General features: G+C 35.1%; 1 pseudogene; it reads left to right on the top strand.

Annotated features, from left to right (window-relative positions):
- Nucleotides 1–12027: 12027 nt before the first annotated feature.
- On the top strand, nt 12028–18184 carry LOC149562600 (chaperone protein ClpB1-like; annotated as a pseudogene).
- The last annotated feature ends 965 nt before the right edge of the window (nt 18185–19149 follow it).

Genomic DNA, 19149 nt, shown 5'->3' with positions numbered 1-19149 from the left:
CCTTCTTCTTCCTTCCAAGTTTCTTCAAGTAGGCTTCCCTAATAGCTTTTCCATAGACTGGAATGTCCTTAATAGCTTGAAATAGTGGTATTTGAACATGTATATTTTTCAACTAATCAACAATGTCAAAAGGCTATTCCTTAGTTTGTTCAGATTTCTTTTGTATCATTTTTTTTGGAAAAGGAGGTTCTATTGCTGGTTGAGTTGGGGTTGACATGGTGACATTAGATGAGTCAACTGGTTTAGCAACTAAAGGTTTTGATACTATAGGAGAATCTATTATTTTAGTTATAAGAGGCAGTTTAGGTGCTGATAAAGTTGTACCAGATCTCAGATTTATATGAACAACATTTAGGGTGTAAGCAGGATATTGCTGAGCATCAACACTCTACATGGGCTGCTATGGTTGTTGGCTATACAGATTTGGCTGAGGTTGTGCTTGTAATTGTGTTTTCTTTTGAAGTATAGGATTTGTAGGTGGTGGCATTAAAGTAGGTTGTTGAACTGGAGGGGGTAATTGTGGAGCACCAGTATGTTGGTTAGGCCATTGTTGAGATCCCTTCCATTGGCTTGTAGACTGCCAATTCCCTTGGAGTGGTTGCCATTATTTTTGCTAGTTTTGATAGTAGTTCTATTGGTTCTATGGGCATTGGTTACACTGTTGATTAAGCTAGAATGGTTAGGAATTTTGAGACCATTGGGATTGTTGTGGGTTATTTTTCCCAGCATTGTTCCAATTGGATTGATTCTGTGGAGGACCTTAGAAATTATAGTTTTTCCATTGATTACCATATGAATTTGAACTTTGCAAGGGGTCTTGAGGCATACCTTGATGTTGGGTCCTATTAGATTGTGGTGACTGATTAGGAAAGTACTGTACATACTTCATAATTAGTGGATTCGCCATTCGTAGATTCACCACTAAAGTTATGGCTAATTTATGGCTGACATGTTATAACCCTAAAGCGATTTAATACTTGTATAAAAGGGTTTAGGGTTGGGTATTTTTATTATGTTGTGATGCAAAATTTTTTATAACCCTAAAGCGATTTAATACTTGTATAAAAGGGTTTAGGGTTGGGTATTTTCATTATGTTGTGATGCAAAATTGCTTCTTGTGGTGGTATTGAGCTGTAAGGGATTATAGACTGTAATTAGGTTGTAATCACTGGATTGTAATAATATTGGACTTGTTGTTTGGTGGACCTAGCCCAAGGATTGGGTGAACCACGTTAAATCTTGGTGCCTTGTGTTCATTTCTGTGTGATCTATTATTTTTTGTTATTGGTTATATTTGCATTTAGTTTTTTATTTCTGTCTGTGGTTTATCCTAACAAGTGGTATTAGAGTGAGGTTGTCTTTCAGTTATCCTCTATAGGAAAGTCTCATGGTTGAGTGGGAACGATGGCAGATGAGGGTAAGTTGAGGGTTGACGAGTTTAATGGGCAGAACTTTTAGTTATGGAAGATGCAAATGGAAGACAATCTATATCAGAAGGATTTATGGAAGCCGTTGGAAGGCAAAGCCAAGAATTAGGGAACTATGTCAGAGGCTAAATGGGATCTTTTGGACAGAAAGGCACTCAGAAACATTCGGTTATGCTTGGCACCATCGGTGGCATTTAATATTACAAAAGCAAAGATGACAAAAGATTTGATAAAAACCCTGGCGACACTATATGAAAAGCCCTCTGCTTTAAAGAAGGTATTTCTCATGAAGCATTTATTTAATATGAAAATGGCAGAAGGTGGATCTATTGCAGATCATTTAAATGAGTTTAATACTGTTACTAGTCATTTATCTTCTGTGGGTATCAATTTTGATGAAGAAATTAGAGCTCTCTTGATTTTGAGGTCTTTGCCTTAAAGCTGGAATGGCTTGGTAATGGCGGTGAGTAATTCTATTCCTAGATCTAGTACCCTAAAATATGATGATGTGATTGATGTTGTTTTGAGTGAGGAAACTCATAGGAAATCCTCAGGTGGATCTACATTAAGAAGTGCTTTGAATGCACAAAGCAAGGGCAGAATGACTAAGAGATTAAGTAACTTTGGAAATCGTGGAAAATCAAGAGGAAATTCAAAGGGGAGGAGGTCTTAATCGAGAAGACCAAACGATTATTGGTACTATTGGAAACTAGGGCACAAAAAGAAAGATTGCTAGAATCGAAAGAAAAATGAAGGAGATAAATTAGATGGAGACAAGGAGGAAAATGTGGTAAGTAACAAATCCAAAGAGGATGCTTTGCTTCTGTCTTTAGAAAGTGTTGATGATTCATGGGTTTTAGATTCTGGTGCTTCATTTCATGCTACACCTCATAAAGGTTATTTCATTGATTACATCTAAGGGGATTTTAGGCTTGTTTATTTGGGGGATAATGAACCCTGTCAAATTGTTGGAAAGAGAAAAATTAAGATTAAGTTGTAGAATGGGAATCATTGGCTACTACATGAGGTAAGACATGTTCCAAGGCTGAGTAGGAATTTAATTTCAGTGGAGCAAATCGGTGATGTGGGTTGTGTAGTTACTTTTAATGATAAAAATTGGAAGGTTTCAAAAGGTTCCCTTGTAGTAGCAAAAGGTGTGAGAGTAGGCACCCTATATCTTTGTACAGGTCATATTGTTCCTTCTACTTTGATTGTGTCAAAAAAAAAAGAATGATCAGGAACAATTGCTACAATTGAGCAAGGAGAACAAATAGCTGGTGTAGATTCTGATACAGCGCTATGGCATAATAGACTTGGGCACATGAGTGAGAAAGGTATGAAAGTACTTCATTCAAAGAAAATTTTACTAGGTGTGAAAGTTGTGTGTATGGAAAACAAAATAGAGCAAGTTTTGTAAAGACTGGGAAAGAAAACAAAACGGAGAAATTAGAACTTGTGCATACAGATGTATGGGGACCAGCTCAGGTATCTTCCCTTGGTAGCTCTCATTATTATGTTACATTTATTGATGATGCAACTAGAAAAGTATGGGTTTATTTCCTTAGATAGAAATCTAATTTATTTCAAACTTTTAAGAAATGAAAATGCTTGGTTGAAAATGAGACTAGTAAGAAATTAAAATGTCTCAGATCTGATAATGGTGGTGAGCATTGCAGTCATGAATTTGAAGATTATTGCTCCACTAATGGTATTCCTAGATAGAAAACTGTTCCAAGGACTCCATAGGAAAATGGAGTGGCTAAACACATGAACAAGACTATAATGGAGTGCGCAAGGAGCATGAGGTTGCATGCTGGGTTTCCCTTACACATGTGTGTGGAGGCTATCAATACTACAGTATATTTGATTAATAGAGGTCCCTCTACTCCTTTGGGATATGGTATTCCAGAGGAAGCATGGATTGGTAAGAAGGTGAGTTATTCTTTTCTCAAGACCTTTGGCTGTGAAGCTTTTGCTCATATAGACTCTAAAAATAGAACCAAGCTAGAAGCTAAATCAAAGAAATGTGTCTTTGTTGGATATGACATTAATGAATTTGGTTATAGGCTTTGGTATTTTTAAAATCATAAAATTGTTAGAAGTCAGGATGTCATATTCAATGAGAAAGTGTTGTACAAAAATCTGTTGCAGCAACATGAGAAGAAAGAAGATGATTATGTAGTGCTAGATGATACTCCAAAAGATGATGTTTCAGCCATTCCTCATGATGTGCAACAATTGAAACAAAAAATACCACACACACCAGTGAATGTTAGATGATCAACGAGGCAAATTAGACCTCCACAAAGATTTTCTCCCTCTTTGTATTCTATTTTACTTACTGATGCTGGTGAACCTGAAAGTTATGATGAAGCTGTGCAGGTGGATACTAAGATTCAATGGGAGTCTACAATGAAAGATGAAATGGACTCTTTACTAAAGAATAAGACATGGGATCTATGCAAGTTGCCTACAGGTAAAAAGGCTTTATAGAATAAGTGGGTTTACAGGTTGAAAGAAGAGGAAGGAGGTCAGAAAAGATTTAAGGCCAGGTTAGTTGTAAAAGGATTTGCACAGAAAAAGGGAATCGATTTTGATGAGATATTTTCTCCTGTTGTTAAAATGACTTCTATTCTTACCGTTTTAAGTCTTGTGGCTACTGAAGATTTGCATTTAGAGTAGTTGGATGTTAAAACAACCTTTCTTCATGGTGATTTGGATGAAGAAATATATATGGCTTAGCCACAGGGTTTTGAGGTCAAAGGTAAGGAGAACTTAGTGTGTAAATTGAAGAAAATTTTATATGGCTCTCGGCAATGGTATCTAAAATTTGACATTTTTATGCATGAGCATGGATATAATAGGTGTCATTCAGATTACTGTATTTATTTTAAGAGGTTGGATGATGATAGCTACATTATTTTATGTTTATATGTTGATGATATGCTTGTAGCTAGGTCTAACATGGATCATATTAAGGGGCTAAAATGCCAATTAGCACATGCATTGCTATGAAGGATTTGGGGGCAGCAAAAAAAATCCTTGGTATGAAGATTTGTAGAGATAGAAAGAACATAACATTGATGCTATCTTAGGCTGATTATGTTGAGAAGGTGTTGCAATGTTTCTCTATGGAGAATGCTAAAGCTGTCAGCACACCTTTACCTGGTCATTTGAAATTGACTAAGGAGATGTGTCCTAAGATACATGAAGATGAGGATAAGATGTCCAAGTTAACCTATGCTTTAGCCGTAGGAAGCTTGATGTATGCTATGGTATGTACTAGGCCAGATATTGCCCATGCAATGGGAGTTGTCAACAGGTACATGAGTCATCTAGGATTTGAGCATTGGAATGCTGTCAAGTGGATTCTTAGATATTTGAGAGGAACATCCAATAAGTTTTTACAATTTGGGGGCTCTACTACCGATTTACAGGGCTATGTTGACTCATATTTGGCAGGGGATATTGATACTAGGCAGAGTACTATAGGTTATGTCTTTACTATTGGTGGGGCAGCCATGAGCTGGGTTTCTAGGTTATAGAAGATTAGTGCTCTATCCACTATAGAGGTAGAGTATGTTGCTGCTACAGAGGCATCCAAGGAGATGATATGGCTTTAGTTCTTCTTGGAAGAATTAGGACATCCTTAGAAGGATAATTATTTGTTTATAGATAGTCAGAGTGCCATTCATCTTGCAAAGAATTCATCTCTGCATTCTAAGACCAAACACATCTAGTTGCGGTACCATTTTATTTGGTTAGTTTTGGAGGATGGACAATTTTAGCTGGAGAAGATACATACCAATGAAAATCTAGCAAATATGTTGACAAAGGTTGTAACAAGGGAAAAGCTGAACTCCTCTTCAGCTTCGGTTGGTCTTTTAGACTTAAACATGAATAAAAGAACAACAGAGTCCAGGGTGGTTTGATCTAGTGGGAGCCCCATGTGGTAGTGGTATTGCTATAGGATCAGTCTCCAAGTGGGAGATTATTGTTTATTGTGGAGCCTAATCAGTCCCCAAGTGGGAGATTGCTAGATTGTGGTGACTGATCAAGAAAGTACTGTACATACTTCATAATTAGTGGATTCGCCATTCATAGATTCACCACTAAAGTTATGGCTAATTTATGGCCAACATGTTATAACCCTAAAGTGGTTTAATACTTGTATAAAAGGGTTTAGGGTTGGGTATTTTCATTATGTTGTGATGCGAAATTGCTTCTTGTGGTAGTATTGAGCTGTAAGGGATTACAGATTGTAATCAGGTTGTAATCACTAGATTGTAATAATATTGGACTTGCTATTTGGTGGACGTAGCCCAAGGATTGGGTGAACCACGTTAAATCTTGGTGTCTTATGTTCATTTTGGTGTGATCTATTATTTTTTGTTATTGGTTATATTTGCATGCAGTTTTTATTTCTGTCTGTGGTTTATCCTAATAGGTCCATGGTCGATGTTGAGCAACAAAGAATACTTTCTCATCATCTCCATCTATCTTGACATACCCAGTTGGAAGATGCTGGTTCTCCATGCTTGTGACTAGTTTACATTGGTAATCCTTCTTTTGCTTCCAGCAATGAGGATAGTACTCAGCTAGTTGTAATTTAGCTTCTTCTTGTTTCTTCTTTGCAATCATTGTATCTAGATGTGTAGCAACATCATTGATGATAACTTGTTTGAAATCTAACAATAGGTTAGATATCTCAAGCTTTGAAATGCCTTGAGTGATTCCTTTAGTGACTATTGAACAAGGTCCTCAACCTTTCTTCATGGTGTACCTTGAATAGTTCTAATAGATCTTCTTGAGATCATCCTAGGAAGCTTGATATGCATCACTGCTAGCCATTAGGTCCAATGCTTTTAGATAGTCATCATTCACTCCTCTTAGAAAGACTAGCTTTTGTGAATCTTTAGACAATTGATGCTGAGGGTTCTTTTGCTATGTGTATAAGAAACATAAAACATAGTCTTCTAATGTTTCTTCCTCCTTTTGTGATATCCTGAAGATATCATCCCCTCTTGAACCAAATGCTTTTTAATATTCTTTATTTTTATCTCGAAATAGAGCTTGCATTTCATCCCGACTTCCTGCTGCATTGGCTCCTAAGCCCATGAACCATTGTAAAGTTGATTCTTTCAATGTTGCTAGAAACAACTTAAGCTTATGGGCATCAGTGTTGTAGTCAAAACTACGATAAAGGATATCAAATTTAAATAAGAAAGTATCAGGGTCTTCAGTTGCAAGGCCATAGAACTTTGGAAGAGCAGTGGGAGATATGTTCTTAAGATTAGCATTGGTTACAAGACTTGGAAGAGGAAATGGAAAAGTAGGTTGTACCATGACTGGAGGTATCAGATTATGAGGTTGCTGCCGAAAAGGGACATTGGGTACTGAATGATCAATAACTAGTGGATTTAGAGCAGTGTTGTCAAGAAAAATGACTAGTACTTTAGTGAAGGGTTGAAGACCAAATATATATATATTGGTTTAGTTCTTGATACTATAGGAAAAATAGGGCTTGCATCTTCAAAAGGTAACTCTACTTCTTCTATAGAAAACACAGAACTATAAAAACACAACTGTAAAAGTTAACATTTTGTTCTCAGAAAATATTTCTTCTAACTGGTTCTAAAAACTTAACACACTTGGGTCGATTCTTATATATATAGGAAGTCACCATTTATTCCATAATAGAAAAGGAAATAACCTAGCTTAAAATCTGCAAGAGAGAGAAAATAGGAAGATAACAACTGAAGGTGAGAAGAAGGAATAACGGCTTAAGGTAGGAATAATAAAGTTTGAACATCTGCTCACCACAGAGTAAATGCAAAGAAGGTAATAAGTCTTCATATTTCCTCCTTACTCACTGTCATGTCTTATGGAACCATTACAACTTCCTCCACCGTGGTTTCTCCTTGGCATTCTCTTCTCCTTAAATGTTTTTGATGCTTAGCTTTTGAATTCCTCCAATCATCTTTCAGTCTTCATTAACAGGTTAGTTATAACACAAAACATATGTGCAAATAAACATTTATCAAATTAAATTCAAATATAAGAATGCACATTTTGATAACTATATGAAATACTGCATACTATATATAATATTAGGAAAAGATGGCATAGTTTCGGCCCCATAGGTTTATCATAGGTTCGATAAACATAGGTCCAAAATGTTTGAATAGAGTATCAACAAAGTATTTTAAACATCATAAAATAATGGAAAATTTTAGTCTCATCACCTTTCAAAAATTCAAGTGGTATCTGGCAAGAGTAGAAAAAGAAACTAGAAAAAAGTTGAAATGCCTAACATCAGAGAGATGTGGTGAATTCATCCCATGAATTCAACAATTTCTACATTGAAATAGGAATCAAAAGACAAGTATTTGCCCTTGGTATGCCACAGTAGAATGATATAGTAGAAAGAGGTAGATATATCATGGATTGTGCAAGAACCTTGAAGATTGAAAAGAAGGTTGCTTTCAAATACTGGAAGGAAGCTATCAGAACTATAGTTCATACCTTGAACAAAGTTTAGTTGAAAAAAGATTCGAACAAGACACCTTATTAGCTATGGTATGGCTACAAACCTAATGTAAGTTACTTGAAAGTATTTGGTAGCAAATGTTGTAGACACCTAAAAATCTTTTAGAAAATAAAATATTTTTATTTTTTGAAAAAATCCCTGATGACATCATCATTTATTGATTATTTATTTATTTAATTAATTAATTTATTTTTATGCCATTAAATCCCTTTATCTTAATTAAAAATATTTAATTATGGAATCTCTCCCAAAAATGTTTAAATCTTATTTAAACATTATTTTATTATTTATTAATTATTTAATTAATAAATTGACCAAAAATCCCAAAATAAATAAATAAATAATTTTTTGCCCAAAACTTGGCCAATTTCTTTAAGGCCACTAATCTCTTCCAAAATCTTCTAATCTTTCTTTAATTTTAATTAAAGGCTAATCCCATCATTTCCTACCCCTAATCCCAACTCAAAATATTTAATTAAGATTAAATATTAATCCTCATATTTATTTAAAATATTTTAATAAATATCTCTTCAACCCAAACCCTTGAAATAAATAAAACTTTATTTATTTCCTAAAAACCTTATTTATCCTCATCCTAGGAAGTTCTAGACTCTTCTAGAAAGTCTTCATCCTCATCCAAAGCCTAGACTCTTCTAGAAGATGTCAATCCTTATCTTTAATCCTAATCCTAATCCCCTCCTAACCTTGTCACATTACCTAAACATGGGTTAAGACTTGCTAACCCAAGCCAAAGCCAACAAATATCTCCTCCTTCACCCACCCTCATTAAATGCCATCCACTTGCCCATCTCTAACAAGCCTAATCTAATCTTAACCCAAGCCTAATCCAAGCCTTAATCATTTGCACATTCCTAAGTCAAGCTCAAGACTTTCTTAATCCAACCCAAGTCAAAATATCTCAACTCTCTCACAAATATCCCAACAATAAAATTTTATGAAGCCCACAAAGCCATAAATGACTCTTACAAGCCCATTCATTGCTCTTACAAGCCATTATGAGCTTTAAGTCTCCTTTGTTGACCCCTCAACCTCTCTTGCTCTAACCAATGACCCTGTGACATGTTTCACTCCCTGATTGGCTGTAAGGAAGTACAATTCATGTGCTCTCCTCTCATTCAATCTAAACCTTCCATAAGCTTTCTCCCATCCTTGCATCCTAGCTCTTGATCCCTCAAGCCCTTTGCCTATTTAAGAAATCCTCTCACAAGCCATTTTAACACAATCTCAAAAGTAAAGCCATAATGCCATTTTGAGAAGCCATTTTTACATCAAATCCATTCACCAAAATCTATCAAAAATCCTCCATTGAAGCCCATTTGAGCATACATACATAATCAAGCCATCTTAGCTATTAGACACACCTCTACATCAAGTTATCATCCTCATTGAGAGAGCCTATCCATGGTTCATATTCTCATTTGAGGACTTCACTTTTTCTCTCATGAAGTTATGTTAAATTAGTATGCAAATTCTTTTTGATTTTTTTAATTTAGTGTTTCTAACATACTAAAGTAGCATATACATTTTGGCACGCCCGGTGGGACCCCTCATGGGTCATCTTCATTAGCTTTTTTAGTCAAGTTTTGTATGTCATTTGCTAATTTTGGTTAATTTTGCTTGTTTTTGTGATTAGTAGGATTGTATAAATTGTTTTTGTAGGTCCACATGAGCATGAAGAAGACAAAGAAACTCATAGTCTATCTCATAGTGTTTGCAAATTTTTCAAGCTTATAGGTGGATGAAGCACTTGAAATTCTTCTTCCTCTTCTTGTCTATATTCTTCTTCTATCCCGTCTACTACTTCTTCTTCTTCTTGAGGGATCTTGGCCTTTTTTTTAAGGAAGCAAATCATACACACTTTTTTTTTTAAGTGCTTAAACTGAACCCCCAAATCATACTTAAATCCATTAAAAAACTAAAAATTTGCAAAAAAAAAAAATCTTTTAACAAGTGAAACTAAACCAATCCAATCATTTGCATGCTTGCAACATCAAGGTTTTAGATGCATTCATGCAAAGTTAGGAACACTTCATTTTTTAGAATTTTAAAAGAACTTCAAGTTTCCATTTCAAAAGGTTCAAAATCAACACTAAGTGCACACTAAAATCTAAATCAAACTCAAAGCATCCATCAAGGATAAAATGAACCTCATTGGCAAATATTTTAAAGTTCTTTTAAAAATCTCATGAAAATTAAAAGTCCTAAATGGTTGCCAAAATTGTCCTAAAAGCTTTGTTATTTGTTCCAAACAAATGTCTTGTTGCAAAATCTTGAATGTTTCCTAGGTTTTTCATGCATCAAAACAATCTAGGAATATCATTTTTTTAGGCTTAAAACATGCAAACTAGAACACAAAATCTTGAATGAAAACCAAAGTCCAAAGAGTCATTTTCACTTTTGAGTCCAAAACAATCTTGAATGATCTAAGGTTAAAACAAAAAACTTCAAAGTTTTAAAACAACACACAAAATCTCAATCTTGAATGCTCAAAGGAAAAAACTTGAATATTTAATCACTTGTCTTTGAATGCATGTTGTTAAAATCACTCTTGAGTTCCATGGATTAAAATCAAGTTTTTTAAATTTATTTTATGAATGCATGATTAAAACAACAAATCGAATCTTGAATGCCATAGATCAAATAATCATCTTTTGGGGCATAAAAAAAATCCACATTTTAGAAACTTTCTAAGTTATAAAAACAAATAAAGACACTTTGAGTGAATTTGTTGTTGGACTCACCCTCTTTAATCACCCATCATTCTAACCATTGGTTGCAATATTAGCACCATATATGGGGATGGGTCTACCTAAGAAGGTGTTAAATGCTCCACAAAAATCAAACTCCACTCACTTGAGTTTTTATTGGTTTTTCTAAGATAGAAAATTTCTTGAATGTACATTAATCTCACTAGCACTTCATTTGGGCATAAAAATTGAACAAATCTTGATGTGGAGGGCCTCCAGGCACACGCTTGAAATTGAGCTTTACACACATCTTTGTTTTGGCCTTAAAATGAACAAACACCAACTCTTGAATGCCTTAACGAAAATTAATCGTTACTTGATGTGGAGGGCCTCCGAGTGCGCGGGTTTACTTTCTTGTTGATCCTAACTCTCATTTGTGTATTCATTCTTCGATCACTTCTCTTTTGTTGGCATATTTCAAATTGGAATTGAACTTTGCATCTTAATCACGTGTGTTTTCAAAAAGTCTAGATCAGAAAACTTAAGCGTCAATTGGAAAAGAACTCTATCTTTTAGCCCAAGATCATCCAAGTCTTCTCTCCCCTTGTCATCTTTCGAGGCCATCTTGGGTGCATAAGATTACGATCCAAAATCTTGTTTAAGTTTTAGGAGGCCTACTCCGAGATTTCATCACCTCGAGAGAAGACCTCAACTCCAATCACTAGTACATTTGAGGTCATTTTTCGACCAAATTTTTTGACCATTTATTAAATTGGTCGGTATGGAAAGGGAAAATATGGATTTTTTTAAATCTATGCCCGTGTTGGTCAAAATTTTGACCAACACGAGCTTAATATGTAAAAAGGGCAAATGCCTCCCATTTCATTGATTCTATTCAGCTTCAACGCGCGCGGGAGTTGAGGAACCAGAGCTATTTGACTAGAGATCTGCTCTGATGGGTGCATTGATCTTGAATTTATTTCACTTTTTTTTTGTTATCATTCAGTTCTAGAGAAAATAGCATCAGGGTAGGGTTTACATTTGTTGGGAAAGAGCTACATTGCACGATGTGAGCTATGGGCTAACTAGGGCTCGATTTGTTAAAATAGTGTTGATATTTATTTTTTGGCAGTCAATGCATTTTATACAGAGTTAAATTCATTATGATGTAATAATTTAGAATTCCTGAATCGTTGGATATCGTAGGTAGATTGGGGTTTCGTCCAAAAAATTTAAATTTAGTATTATGCTATAAGATACCTCATGTGTTGGTACCTGATGTTGAGACTTACATGTAGGCAAGTGTCTTGTAGAAGAGTTATCACATTCATATGACAAAACAATGAACCATACTGCAACTCTTACATCTACCAGATATGGTGTTAGTAGAATGAACATGCTCAAAGCTTGCTTCTCTCGAGAAGTACTGCTTATGAAGAGAAACTCTTTTGTCTACATATTTAAAGCAGGACAGGTGAGTCACTTGGATCCCAAATTTGGGGAGCTCAAGCATTCCTTTTATTTATCTTATCAGAGAAAGAAGAATGAATCCTGAAAAATATATAATGCAGATTGTAGTTATTGGGGCAATCACAATGACACTATTTTTGTGCACAAAAATGCACCAGCAGAACATTACAGATGGAAATCTATATATGGGAGCTATGTTCTTCAGTCTAGTCCATATGATGTTTAATGGATTTCCAAAAATGTCAATGATAGTTGGCCGCCTTCTAGTTTTCTACAAGCAAAGAGACCTCCTATTCTATCCAACTTGGGCTTATGCATTACCATCATGGATAGTGAAGATCCCACTATCTTTTCTAGAAACATTGATTTGGGTTTTAGTTACATACTATGTTATTGGCTTTGCACCAGAAGCTGAGAGGTAACTCTAAAACTCTGTATCTTTTCTCATATGCAATCTTGGATGCATAAAAGTCATTCTGATCCACTCACAAGAGGTTTAATAGTTCTTTGTGAATAATACTGTTTCATAGATGCGAGAGAAATAATAAGAAATATAATGATTTTAATCTTAACTATTATACATCACTTGTTGTATTTATAATACTGTATTGAAGTGATTCTTTTCAACACCAACATTCCATCTATGGTCAAGAGATGGACTGAATAATTAGTTCTTCAAATTACTTTACCTAAATAATACTAAGCTTGAGCATCCTTAATTTAAACAAATCACTTAGTAATGATCTTCATGATAATTTCAAGAACACAAAAACTGGTTTGCTGTTGTAGCAGATAATTTGGAAGCTCACAATGTATTATTTGCAGCTCAATTCTACCTCTTATTTACCAAGTTCAATGATCCTTACTTATTTGTTAGAATTTGAGTTTAGAAAATGTTACACATTGAAAAAAATAGATTCATGCTGTGTAGCTCATGCTTATGATGCTCTGTACTCTGCTATCTAGTCAAATTTGTATCCCCCACAATAGCCGGTTTTGGATTTTGTAAATATTTTATTTTAATTTCCTTTTAGTTATGCAATTAGAAACATGTCAGATGAGCAAAGAGATTTTTTTAAAACTTTGAATTCTATATAGAAGTGCGCACAAACATGGCTCGGTTTGTTAGGCAAAGGTGAAATCAATCTTGACACTTAATAGTTTCTTCCTACAAATCACCATCTGCTAAATCTTATCAATACATATTTGGGCCTTGAACTCTGAAGTGTCCTAGTTTTTCTCATTCCAATGTTTCTTCCATGCAGACGGCAACCAGCATTTCAATGCAAGCTCATTTTATTTAGTTGTCTGTGATCATTTTGATGTTATTTGAGAAAACAATTTTACTTTTTCCCCCAAAAATTAACTTGTTGAAACCCGTCAGCTAAAAGATCTTTGTTCCACAAACTGGGAAGGTAGATAAGTGTTGATTTCTATTAATTACAAAACCCTCAACAAACCACTACAAGAACTATTCACTCCATCAAATTGATTGTCTCCTTGAACAACAATAGACAAAAGACTCCACAAAGATTGTTTGTGTTGTTATGTCATCAAATTCACGCACAACATGCCGATGTATGATAAACATCTTACAAAGCTAACCATGTTGATGATATTTCAGTTATAGTGCTAGCTCAAAAGATCGTATTACATGTTCAAGAAGCCATCCTTAAATTTCTTTACGACATAAAAATGGGTATGGGGAGTATTGAGTGGGTATTGGAAGGGAGTGATAAAACAAGAGTTTGGGACAATATTTTCTGAAACTAGGAGGATTCTTTAGTATGTCATGAATGCATGTGCTGTGATTCAGTTTCTCTAAGTGAAGCCCGCATTCAAGAAGCCAGCCAACAAATGTAGAAGACCTCTACGATCACTACTCAACATCTTTACTTACTAAGATATTATATGATAGAAGAATTAGTCATGTTGTTTGTATACAAATAAACCAGTGGTCATCAACCTGTTAACCTTCTTGGACTATGCCCTTTAAGATGAGATGTTGTTAAATCTTCACTAATTTTGTCCATGAATTGATACTGCTTAAATAGGCATATTCCTTTGTCTATGGGGAACATTTAAAGCAGACAACCTTTAAAAATCATTAGTCCCACATATTTTGGCTGATTAGGAATATATGCACCTTCAATCATGTAAGGGAATGGACTCACATCATGTAAGTCTCAGGATCATGTATATCTCGATTCTCATAACCTTTCTCCACAAGAAAATCCCCCCAGCACTGCTTTAATCAAATGCATCAGGCGCACACAATTGAGAAAAAAGAAGAAAGGAGATTCTCATTTGGCTGTAGATCATCTTATTCTAGTATTATTGGAGGATTCATAGATTGTGGACAACTTTGAAAAAGCAAGCGTGAGTGCTTTGGGTGTTAAATTTGAAATTGAGAAGCTGAGGGTAGAAGGAAAGAAGTTAGAGACTACCTTTGGTCATACAAACTTCCAGGCTCTGAAGATCTATGGGTGCGACCTGGTGGAACTAGCTGGGAAGCTTGACCCAGTTATTGGCAGAGATGAAGAGACCAAGAGAATCATCAGAATTCTGTGTCAGAGGATGAAGAACAATCCAGTGCTAATTGGAGAGGCTGGTGTTGGAAAGACTACTGTGGTGGAGGGACTGGCTCAAAGGATTGTTAGAGGAGATGTGCCAAGGCAAGTTGTTTTCTGCTAAACAGGTTCTTATTTTTAGCAATTCTGAAGTAAAGAAAAAGCTTAATAAGAGGGGAATATTTGACGTTTATGCCGATCTTTTTATTTTTATTTTATATACCCTAGGGCTTCCTGTAGGATAGATAGTAGTAAGCATACATTAGTACTTGCAGAAGGATTTCATAATCTGTTTTATGTCAGTTATATTATTGTTCAAACTTTACATTCAGATTTTCCTTTCATGGCAATATATACATTACACTGTTCTACATGGCACACCTCTTTCTAAATTAGCAATTGACAGTTCAAATGATGCAACACTATGCCCCCTTATATATTACTACAAGCTGAAATTATTAACACTGAAGCAACTTGCACAAGCTATTCTAAGCTCTAGATATCTAGTCAGCATGGTTCCTTGTGCATTTTGGTTAAAGATTGGCACGTGTCCTTGTAAACTAGTTTTGCCTTTGTAAGCTAACATATAATAAAATGTTGATGCTTGGGAATATTTAAGTAGTATTAGGATAGGGACTGACATTAAATTGCAGTTTTTGCAGTTGGTTTGGGACTTCATGAATTTGCACTTTGACATTCATAAAATTTCTTTGGAATGTTGCAGTAATTTGCTGGAATTTAGATTGATAGAATTGGATATGGGAGCCCTAGTTGCTGGAACAATGTACAGGGGTGACTTTGAAGAAAGACTAAAATCTATTTTGAAGGAGGTGGATGAATCCCAAGGAAGAGTCATTCTTTTTATTGATGAAATACATTTGGTTCTCGGTGCTGGTGAGTTTTTTTTTATTGTTTTCTTTCTCCATTTGATTAAATCTAAATATGTATCATTATAATTAGTTGTCTTCAATTTGACAAAGGGGGTTTGTCCCAGGATGTGCTGAGGGTTCAATGGATGCTGCTAATTTATTGAAACTAATGCTTGCCCGCGACCATCTGAGGTGTGTGGGAGCAACTACACTGGACGAGTATCGAAAATACGTAGAGAAAGATGTTGCATTCGAGCGCCGATTTCAAAAAGTTAGCCCTTGATTAATTTTATTGGTGCATTTTATTTTCAGGTCTGTATCACTGTAGGATCACAGATTACCTTGTGAGTAGATTATCTCAACAAGTGTCTTTGGCAGGTGTACGTGGCTGAACCAAGTGTGGTCGACACAATTAGCATTTTGTGTTGTTTGAAAGAAAAATACGAGGGTCACCATGGTGTGAGGATCATGGACAGAGTGTTAGTGGTTGCTGCCCAGTTATTGAGTCATTATATAACTGGTAAGTTCTTCAAATAGATATTCGTATGATTTAAGTGGTGATAGAAAAAGATGACATTGTGTGGCAGCTCTTTAGATATGAGATTTTATCATAAATGGACAGAATTTTGATTTTAATCGAGTGATTGTGTATAATTAATTACTTGATTTTAAAGTATAAGAAGTTTGTTGAAGCTTGAGACACTAATTTTCATTGAGTAGAATGCAGACATTTTGTGGGCTTTGTGAAATTGATTAATTATTGTTTTCTTGTTTGGACTATGAACAGACCGAAATCTTCTTGACAAAGCAATTGATCTGATTGATGAGGCATGTGCAAATGTGAGAGTGCAATTAGATAGTCAACCTGAAGAAATTGATGCACTTGAAAGGAAAAAAATTCAATTAGAAATTGAGCTCCACGGTCTTGAAAGGAGAAAGACAGAGCAAGCAAAACTTGGCTTGTGGAGGTTAGTATGGAGATCTACCTTTCTTTTAAAAAGACTATTTTACTATATTGCATGAGCATTGTATACACACATAGAAAGAGAAGATTATTGTGGTATGCAAGGGATTTCTTCTTATTTTTCAAATTCCACAGGTTCAAAATGAGCTTAATGAGGTTAGAATGTTGGGATTTAATAAATGGTTATAAGAAGGTATTAATGGCCGTGGATGAACTACCCACCAAATAGCATTATCATTGTCATATTGTGGTGAGCATTCATATCTGTAAACAAATTCAGCACCAATATTAGTAGGAATGATCATGAGGGAGTTCCATTGTTTAACATTCAACCTCACAAGAGATGGTCTATTGTGAATCATTCCGTGTGAAAAGATGCATCATATAGATTGATTTCATTCAATAAATGTGCAGTTGATTCCCAAAAAAGTGACATCTATATCTTTCAAAAGTTATGCTACTAAATGTTGGGCTCGATCTGGCATAATGAGCTACTTTAAATTCCTCCTATGACCTTATTCTAAATCTCTCTAGGATAGATGTTTATTATTAAATCCATTCTCTACTTTGCATGTTATATAGTAGCTTGAGGTGTCCCTTATTGCTTGCATTGTGGCAATAGCCAGTGTTTGTTTGTAGAAAAAGGGTGAAGTTGAATTCCTTTTTCTAAAGAGATGAGCTACTTACTACAAACTCTCACGAGGAAACAAGAAGTTGACAAGTTCATTTACTCTTTTATTTTTGATTAATAAATTACTCATTAAAAATTATGCAGATCTTTCACCTCCACATTTTAGCCCTCTTGTGATCTGTGTCTTGCAAAAGTTCCTTTGAGTTGTTGAGTCAAGTTCCAAAAGTCAGAAGCTTGCCCACCGAACAATGATTTCATTCTATGTGGCCAGTGTGATGAACTTTCTTTTGCAAGCTCAGGTGTGTATCTGTTCTTCCTCATATAGTTCATTCTAAGTTTGAAGTCAGATCCTTATGTTGACAAGTGGATATTTCCTCTCACAGGCTAATTCAAGGTCATTATCTTTCACAATTGTGACTACTTTGCTTCCAAAAATCAATCAAGTATATCAATCTGATCATGGTTCAGAAGATTTTCTTTGTGAATGGAGTCCATTGAGAAGTTTGCTTCATTTTTCCCAAGGCATATTATCCAAAGAGCAAGTGAGATCTAGTTTGGAATCAATAGATACTCACTTTTTGGGAAAAGGCAATCCTACTATTCAACGATCTCTTTCCCAAGTACTATCACTTGTAGAGAATACATATTGTGAGAGGAAATCTAGTGTAGCAACTGCATTTGCATCCTCCATAGTATCTGCAATGCCAGAGGAAATAGTGGAAAACTTTCCTTCCCTTGTTACATTATTCCATAAAGTGTTTGGAAAGAACTTTTCTATCTTGTTGGCTTTGTTGTGTGCGCATAGAGATCTTTTTGGTAGAATTGCTGAGGCCTGGGATGATTATTTCTTATTGGGTCTAAAGCTTGCAAGATATTTTTATCAGACAAGTAGAGATAATGGTAATCTCCAAGTACATGATGTTGATAAGAAAGACTCTTCTTTGGATGATGGGCTCAAATTTTATCAAATGAGACATAAAAGTACAGAGAAGTAGTCACTATCTGTTTCCATGGGTGGTGGATGTTCTAATGATTCGGCTTTTATAGCTTTTGTTTCTTTTATCCAATCCATACCATTCTCTATTTTGTTTATGTTAAGTGCAAATTGTTATCAATCAAAGCTTTTGAGCTATGTGTACATGAAAGCCATTCTGGAGGCAAAATTATGTCAAGTTTCTTTTGATTACATTAACATGCTACAGTTGATTTTGCATTGGATTTTACAAATAGAATCATCATTGAGCGAAGAGGTAGACTCAAAAGAGCAACTAGAAACTTGCTTTTCTCTCTTAAGGCATCTTCTAATTCATGCTATAGAGGGATTCTGGAGTGATTATTGTACGGATAGACTTGATGCTAGTTTGGATATGATGTCTATTGAAGAAATCATTCGCACAGTTCTAGGTCATCCTGTAATAAACATGTTTATGCATAAACAGATGTGTTGTTTAGTTTCAAAGAATACCAAAGGCTTAGAGAATTGTGATACAGAGCATGAGGACTTGCATTGTGATCAATGGCAGACAAAAACTGATCAGCCAAATTGGAAGATATTTTTGGGTCTATGCAAGGATAAGCTTCATGTATTTGATAATGGCATACTCAATTTATTGATGACCCTGATGGCATACTCAATTTCTCAAGACCCTGTTATGTTTGAGACTCATTGATTATTGCATGTCGATCTATTGTTTTTGTTGTTTGTGCATGTTTTTTATCCATGTGACTATTTTTCTTATTTCATTCCTCATTGCTAGGTTGTTTTCTTATAATACATGAACAATATGAGGATGCCTCTTCCTACACAAAGGCCTCCTACAACATTTATGACACCCCCATCTTCTAGCTCACTAGTGAGTTTTACTTAGGATTATGTTTAGTATCTGTTCAGTGATAAGCTATGAACTGTGTTGTTGGACACTCATGCATTATGATATCCACTAGCTTCAGGTCTTGGATT

The sequence above is a fragment of the Cupressus sempervirens genome, chromosome 4, assembly GCF_028749045.1.
Source record: "Cupressus sempervirens isolate cs-2001-9-10 chromosome 4, ASM2874904v1, whole genome shotgun sequence".
NCBI lineage: Eukaryota > Viridiplantae > Streptophyta > Pinopsida > Cupressales > Cupressaceae > Cupressus > Cupressus sempervirens.
The sequence above is the reverse complement of the archived record's forward strand: the minus strand, read 5'-3'. Positions and strand labels throughout refer to the sequence as shown.